This window comes from Leiobunum rupestre, chromosome 10 (assembly GCF_980474605.1).
Source record: "Leiobunum rupestre chromosome 10, qqLeiRupe1.1.hap1, whole genome shotgun sequence".
Lineage (NCBI taxonomy): Eukaryota > Metazoa > Arthropoda > Arachnida > Opiliones > Sclerosomatidae > Leiobunum > Leiobunum rupestre.
In genome coordinates, this window is record NC_143393.1 from 42631230 (window position 1) to 42639499 (window position 8270).

General features: G+C 38.6%; 1 protein-coding gene across 1 annotated transcript in view; it reads right to left on the reverse strand.

Moving 5' to 3' along the window:
• The window catches only part of LOC149925927 (uncharacterized), a 350903-nt gene extending 343409 nt beyond the window's left edge, over positions 1 to 7494 (reverse strand). Inside the window, exon 1 of the mRNA XM_090160061.1 lies at positions 7486 to 7494. The gene's annotated coding sequence lies outside the window, so the exon portion shown is untranslated. The remainder of the gene's footprint in view (positions 1 to 7485) is intronic.
• Positions 7495 to 8270: the final 776 nt, after the last annotated feature.

Below are 8270 nucleotides of genomic sequence, written 5' to 3' on the forward strand. Positions count from 1 at the left end.
TTTCTTTTTAAACACAATGCATGTATTTATTGATAGTTTCTCTTTATGAATAATACCAAGAATTTATTTATTTATTATTAGGAAGAATGATTATGTTGCGACAATCGCCGGGCACGTTGAACGCCTTTCCCCCGTCTCGCGCGGGGGGAGAGACAAAACGTCACCGGCGTTTGATTTCCATCGCGTTAGGTGACGTAAATTTTAAGCAGCCAATGAAATACCGGGACTATTCGTTTTATTTTAAGCGGAGGAGCGTACTGGGGGGACCAACGGGTGGATTGAGAGAAAGGCTAAAAACCGTCTCGACATAGACATTCTCCCTAGGTATAAATAAATACATTCTTGATAATACTACAACTTTTGACACTTATTTCTTTAAAAACAAAATTAATTAATACGTGGAAATTATATATCGATTTATCATACGGTTTTCCCCTTAGCAACTGTATTTTCATACAAACCACAAGGCGAGTGGTTTTTGTTTTGTCCAACCCTCGTACGAAAAGGCTTAATATTTATTTTTGGGTTTTCTTGGCGGATCGTTCAGTCGAGTGAATTTATTTGCGTTTTGCTTTTGGGAAGACGGGCTCCGCTGGGATAATTAATCATTAATATCAAGTCTGGCTTCCTTTTTAGTTCGTCAGCGGACAGATGAAAGAAACTCCACCCCCCCCCCCCCCCCCCACAGTCTTCATCACCACTTTTTTTTCAATAAAAAAGGAGGATTAATTTGTAGGGTAATTTTCAGTTTCGTCGAATGACGAAGGAACGCTGTGAAAAATCTATTTCCCAATTAATAAACCAACCGAGGGGAAGGAAGCGAAAAACCACAATTTCCTCTCCTCCCTCCCCCCGCAAAGTGGTTTCCCCCCCTTTTTTGCTTGCCTTTTTATAACGCTCATATGTATGCCATGAATATATATTTACTTGACAAGAATTGCTCAATATATTGTGAAAATAATAATAATTATTTATATCGATATTTAAAACTTTGTATTGTATGGAATAGATCTTCCAACTTATTCTCAGATAACGGTTGCTTTTATGTGAACCGAATTAATAATAATGGTAGATCATGCATCAGATTATCTCCGCATTTTCGGTGACATTTTTTTAGATCAGTTGATACGGGTGAAAATGTAAATTAACCCGAATTAATCCTAAATCGGCAGATCTCAGATGCGTCACAATTGTAGATTTTAACTATCCCCGAATAAATTACTTTCGAAATTTTAATTTGCTTATTTTGATTTGCTTATTTTGATTTGCTTCTTTTGATTTGCTAATTTTGAATTGCTTCTTTTGATTTGCTTATTTTGATTATAGACTCTTAAACGCGCCTCCCCAATCGACCGCCATGACCTTCCAGTCTACGGGGAGGGTGATGAAAAAACCGGTTTTGGTGGGATGAAATTTCTGCGGTAGAGTGATTGCTCGTAAACGTTTCTAAAAAGAGTGTATAAATATACTAAGTGTAGATATTGTGTCGCATTTCAGCTAACTGAATCTGATCAACAACAGCGGATCAGTTTTTTAACTTGAGATAATCAGATTTCTATTTGTTGGCAATGTAAAAGTGGAACCTGACTAACTGATTACCTTCAGATAAATCTGAAAATTACGATCTGAATAATCAGATCAGGTGGCCGTTGTAAGTACTACATATAATGGCATACTTACGAGTCATTATGTTACGTATGCTATCACGCTCGGTTCGCGTTGAATAGAGCAGTGTCAGTGCTACATCACGCAACGTCACCCATGCTTTTTCCTATAAATAAAAAAACGCGCCTAAAATGGCGGCCATGGCCAAAGCTACGAGGTGATACTACTCTATACGGTCACGCGATGGAAGTATTTAATTTTGACATTGTTTTAAACCGTGTTTGGCCAAATCGACTCAAAATAGTAGAAGAGTTATTATTTAATGAAGGAATTGAGCCTGCAACGCTTGGGTTAAAGTGATATGTCCAATTTTGGAGATACTAGACTGTAGTATATATATAGAAGACTATAGCCAACTTTTCATATCAGTTTGGATGTCCCGCAAATCGATTTTAAGAGCCGTCTCAACTTAATTTATGGGACCCCAAGCAAGGCCATTTGTTAGTCTAAATGAGGGCCTACTTTTGAGAGAAATATTTTAGGCCTCGATCTGATTCGAAGTGGTTAGGCCTCTCGCCTCGCAGCCAGAGGAGCTAGGTTCGATTCCCGCTTGTTTCACTCGGTGGAAATTCGGAACCACTACTTCCGCGTAGAGTTTGTAAGTTCTCTCCCTACTGGTTAAAGGGGTTTTCCCCGAGCTCTTGTTGAGGGTAACGGTAATAGTTAGTGTAGAGAGCTGTTGGCTCGCGTGACATGAATGGTTTGCTACCACCCTCATACGCAAATTAACTTGATCACGGGTGGTAATAATAAAAATAATAATAATAATAATAATATTTATTTCGCAACACAAAGTTTGCAGGCAACCACAGAAGCAAAGCCTATACAGGGTGGTAATTGGCTTTACAAGTCACTAGTTGACTAAAAGGCCTGTGCGATGCCTTGGGTATTAGCTTAGCTGATTATTATTATGGATGTAAAAATTTGACATAGATTAAGAAACTTCTTCCTAATTTTATGGCTCATAACGATCAGCTTGGCTAGTACCCAAGGCACCACCTTAGGCCCAAGTCATCTAGCGACTTTTAATGCCTTTAAACAGGTGGTCCAATAGAAGTGGCGATAGGAGGGTAACCCAAAGCTCAAATCCTGCACCTAGTAATATAAATTTGAATCATCTGGTATGGAAATCACGCTCGATAATGGTTCCATAGCAAGACTTCAAAGTCAAGACATTCTTCAAATTGAGTAATAGTTAGTTACGAAAAGAACTTAAAGAAGAGATGATATATTTAACCTTTATTTTATTGATGGTTACTCAATAAAATATACCTCTCCTTTTTGAATTATAATTAACACTTATATAAATTCGCTAGAAAAAGCACAATTTTGTTTTACGTTCTATTTTGGACTTATTTATTTGGTCTATAGAGACTTGGCACTCCGTAGCTTTGGCCATGGCCGCCATTGTGGTCATATTTTTATCCCCACGATAAGTCCCTATTCAAACTAGTCGTCAGAAAGATGTTAAATGGAAAAAAGAGTAGATAAATTAGATACGCCCTCCCCCCAAAATGGTTATACTATAAAGGTTCTGCTAGGGTCTATTTAAATTTTTAAATTTTATGGCGTCATGAATATTCCACACATTAACTTCACAAAGTTACGAAAGACTTCAGGAAATTTACTCTAACAAAAACAAGAATCGCTGGAGTTCAATAAAACAATTTATATCGGCTTCAAACGAGAGCCAATTTCATAGCAGACCTTTATTATCAAGTCCTTTACCTTGCTCGTCGCAATAGCAATGTATCAATCGAGCAATTGTTTGTCTAGTTAACCTCATTACTTAAAAAAACACTTCTAAGAAAAAAAACATGTTTAAACGTTTTAAACATATTGTGTTTGGTTTAAAAGGTTGGTTTAAAACACATTTTGTTTAACACTTACCAACAGGAGTTGACTAAAGAATTCCCACACTTTACAATTGTGGGTACCATAATAGTAATAATAATCAGCTAAGATAATACCCCAGGCACCCCCTTAGGCCTAGGTCATCAAGCGACTTTTGAAGCCATTGATTCAGGTGTCCGGGTTACAATGCGTAGGGTGGTGGCAAGCTCTTCCTGCCACACGAGCCAACAGCTCCCTACACTAACTATTACCGTTAACCTCAACAAGTTTTTATGGAAGGGGAAACCGAAGATCTCGGGGGAAAACCCCTTAAACCAGTGGGGAGAGAACTTCCAAACTCAACGCGGAGTGAGTTGTTCCGAGTTTTCGCCCAGTGCCACAAGCTGGGATCGAACCCGGTTCCTCTTGCTGCGAGACGAAAGTGCTAATCACCCCGCCACCCCGTTACTGGGAAAGTTCTTTTTCAATGACGGAAAAAGCATTGTTAACCTTCTTACTAGTCTGGGAACACTCTATTGTAATTATTGCCGACCTCAATTGAAATATTTGAGTTCCTGTCGTCAGTAAAGAATAAATTTAGAGACAGAAGACGAAAACAAGGCCCGGAATATTTAAACAAAAGTAGACGTCGATAGAATTTCGGTTCTGGAATCTCCAATTTCAAATTCTCCACGTTACGCGCTTCTCTTCAGACGCGGATCGAAATGCCGGCCGCCCCTTCTGACTCGCCCGTCCGTTCGTCTTTTATCGGGCCCGGCGCGTGCCGTAGACGCCGAGGCTTAAGGATGGCCCCGCGATCGATATTTAGTAGCCGAAGTTAGTATTTTTCACTTTATATCCGGAGAAAAAGACACGAGGGCCCTAAGCTTTGGTCCCCGTATAGAGATAGGCGGGGCTCGGCCCGATTTTTACAAGAACAGATCCGAACCATTAGGAGCCCAACTATTTTTCTTCGCTCTTTTTATCCGAAATCGCCGATAAATGTATTTCGTGCCAAGGCTGGAGGCTTTATCCCCCAAATGAAAGATTGAGAGCAATATTTTGGACGACTGCATTCATCCGAAGAAACCCTCCTCCCATCGCTAAAGCTCACCAATCAGCGTGGTAGAGCGCGGACATTCGGTAAAGTCTGCTTCTTGGAAGAGCGTGGCGCGTTCGACTTGATTCGGCGTGAATGTGTTTTCGGTCGAGCTGCGAATGAAATTAATTAGGCTCGCAATGAAGTGAAACGCGGCTTGTTGAATTCCGCGATTTCACGCATTGACTGGATTTTCTTTGGCACAGTCCTTCGAGAATGAAGACCCGAAATTAGTTCGGCTTTGTAATTAGCCTTTTTACGGTTTTTCCGATGTATTTGATTTTTACTACTGGATTTTTTTTTACCTTTTTCAACGGCTGTTTTATAGTTAGCTAATAGTAAGTGGGGTGGCGGAGTGGTTAGCACTTTCGTCTCGCAGCAAGAGGAGCCGGGTGAAAAACTCGGAACAGCTCTTTCCGCGTTGAGTTTGCAAGTTCTCTCCCCACTAGTTGAAGGGGTTTCCCCCCGAGCTCTTCAGTTTCCACTTCTATAAAAACTTGTGGAGGTTAACGGTAATAGTTAGTGTAGGGAGCTGTTGGCTCGATCGCGTGGCAGGAAGGGCTTGCCGCCACCCTCATACGCGTCGTAACCCGGCCACCTGAATTAATGACTACAAAAGTCGCTTGATGACTTAGGCCTAAGGTGGTGCCTTGGGTATTAGCCTAGCTGATTATTTATTTATTTTTTTATTTATAGTTAGATTGTCCTCTGTACGTCGCCGTTAAAACACCAACCACGTAACTTGAGATACGTGGTTTTGTCAAAATTGACATATTTAGATTCTACACCCCAATTTACGTATATAACATTAAAAACATTAATAGGTTGCAATTGAATTTATTTTTTTTAAATCGAGAAGACATTTAAACGTATCTTTCATATTCACAACTTCTTTCGCGCAAAAGCACGTATCTTGCTTATTTTCAGCTCCTATTTCACGCAAAACCACGTATCTCTAAAAATTACCCTTTAGAAATTTTTTTTTAAATTAAAATCTCCATAATTTCAATATTGAAACGAAATTATTTAACTATAAAATTAACTCCCATGTAAAAACCTAACACGCGATTTCACAAGTCCCTGCAAAATTAAAAAATCTATTTGTCTCAAAAAGGCCACCGAAAAGATACGTGGTTTTGTTATAACGGCGACGTGTAGCTGAAGTATATTGTTTTATATATGTAGTAATAAGTAAGTCATTTATATCCAAATAAAAATTTCGGTACATCGGATTCATTAATTTTTTTTTAACATGACCATCATTTTGGGTGGTAATAGCGACTTCCAATTTGGAAACAAAAGCAGACCATCATGGCGGCCATAACCAAAGGTACGTCGTGACTTCACGCTGCCATCTATAGGAGCAACAAACACAAGGAGAACGCAGCTAGCCTTTAAACACGCTAACGCAGTGTTGTGTACAAATTTCATTGGACGAGCCTTTACGCTGCACATTTTACAGAAAGGGGGAAGATAATTTCCGAATTTTTCCCCTTCCGACGGCAACAGGCGCTAAAGCGTCTAACCAATGAAAACTGTACGCAAGAAAATGAAGGACTTTTGACGGGTTGCGTTCTCCTTGTGCGGGGTGCTGGGTTTGTTGCTCTTAGCTGCCAAGTAATTATTGCTTCTTGAAAATACCCATTGATGTGCTGGTACTCCATAATGTCGCTACCCTGATCCCAAATCCAGAATCCATACCTCAACTTGGAATGCTTATCCTGGCATACGTTAACTATAAGTCTATAATACAGTTCGAAAAGTTTGTCACTTTGTGGAATATTTTACCGAAAACTACTAACGGAGTGACGTCATCACGCATTAGCAAGCGGACGCAAAACGGCGACAAAACCCGTAATGCAGTATGTCTTGCGAATAGCTACCAGTAAAACCTTTGCATGTGAAGAATAGGAAGTGTCACACTTATGGTTAAAATAGTAAGGTAAAAAAAACCGTCCGCCACATCGAGACGAAAATCTGCCGCGATAAGCATTCCAAGTAGAGGTATGGATTCCTTCCCAAATTAGTTACCGCTGTATAAACTAGATGGCGACACTGTGCGGTTAAAAATATAAAATCTTAAATATCTTTTGTTTAATTTCATAAGAGCACGGAAAAACGATTATTCAAAACGTTCTTTTTTCATTCCCCTATCCCCTTTAATCTTGGTAAGGCGCGTTTACAAAAGGAACCGAACACACACAACCCCTTTTTCAACCCCCCCCCCCCCCCTCTCGCTTCATCCCGACGAATAAAAATCCGGTTTTGGCGTGACGGGGAACTGGACGCTTATATATATAACGTAGCGTAAAACTCCACGAAAAAGACATCGAGAGTCCCTTTAATAATTCACATTAGCCCCAGTGTTACGCCACTGCCGCGAGAGAATAAAAAGATTTCGCCCGTTATTTCTTCAAATAAAAGAATAAAAGAAAATGTGTTTGCTCAGAAAGTGACCCCGTCGCTCTCAATTTTATCATTTAAAAAAGATTTCTAGGCTTTTTTCCGCCTTTTTGGATATAAACATTTGTAGAAATATCGCTATCTCAGCAGACCCGCCGGGAATAATCTTATCCGAAATAGGCTGTTACTTCTTGATTTGAAGATATATTTCGGTTTGGCCTAGTACTTTAAATTTATTTATTTCTGTCGTTAGAAGTCGCTACTGTTTTTTAGGAATAAATTATACTTTCATTAATTTTAAAATAAGGTTATACTGTGTTTATCTGAAGTATTTTTTTAAAGAAACGTATTGTTAAACGTATGTGGTGATTAGGGTATTTTGGGCTTAATTTTCAGATATCTGGAGGTAATCAGTTAGACAGATCCTGTTTATATCACCCAACAGCCTGATTTCCAAATGTATCTGATTCCTTATCTCAAGAAACCGATTTGATTTAAAATTGTACCTCATTCATTATCACAAGTAACCGATCTGATTTAACATTGTACCTCATTCATTATCACAAGTAATCGATTTGATTTAAAATTGTACCTCATTCATTATCACAAGTAATCGATTTGATTTAAAATTGTACCTCATTCATTATCACAAGTAACCGATCTGATTTAACATTGTACCTCATTCATTATCACAAGTAATCGATCTGATTTAACATTGTACCTCATTCATTATCTCAAGTAACCGATCTGATTTAAAAATGTACCTCATTCACTATCTCAAGTAACCGATCTGATTTTAAAATGTACCTCATTCACTATCTCAAGTAACCGATCTGATTTTAAAATGTACCTCATTCACTATCTCAAGTAACCGATCTGATTTAAAATGTACCTCATTCACTATCTCAAGTAACGGATCTGATTTATAATTGTACCTCATTCATTACCTCAAGTACCCGATCTGATTTAAAATTGTACGTCATTCATTATCTCAAGTAACCGATCTGATTTAAAATTGTACCTCATTCACTATATCAAATAACCGATCTGATTTATAATTGTACCTCATTCATTACCTCAAGTACCCGATCTGATTTAAAATTGTACGTCATTCATTATCTCAAGTAACCGATCTGATTTAAAATTGTACCTCATTCACTATCTCAAATAACCGATCTGATTTAAAATTGTACCTCATTCACTATCTCAAGTAACCGATCTGATTTATAATTGTACCTCATTCATTATCTCAAGTAACCGATCTGATTTA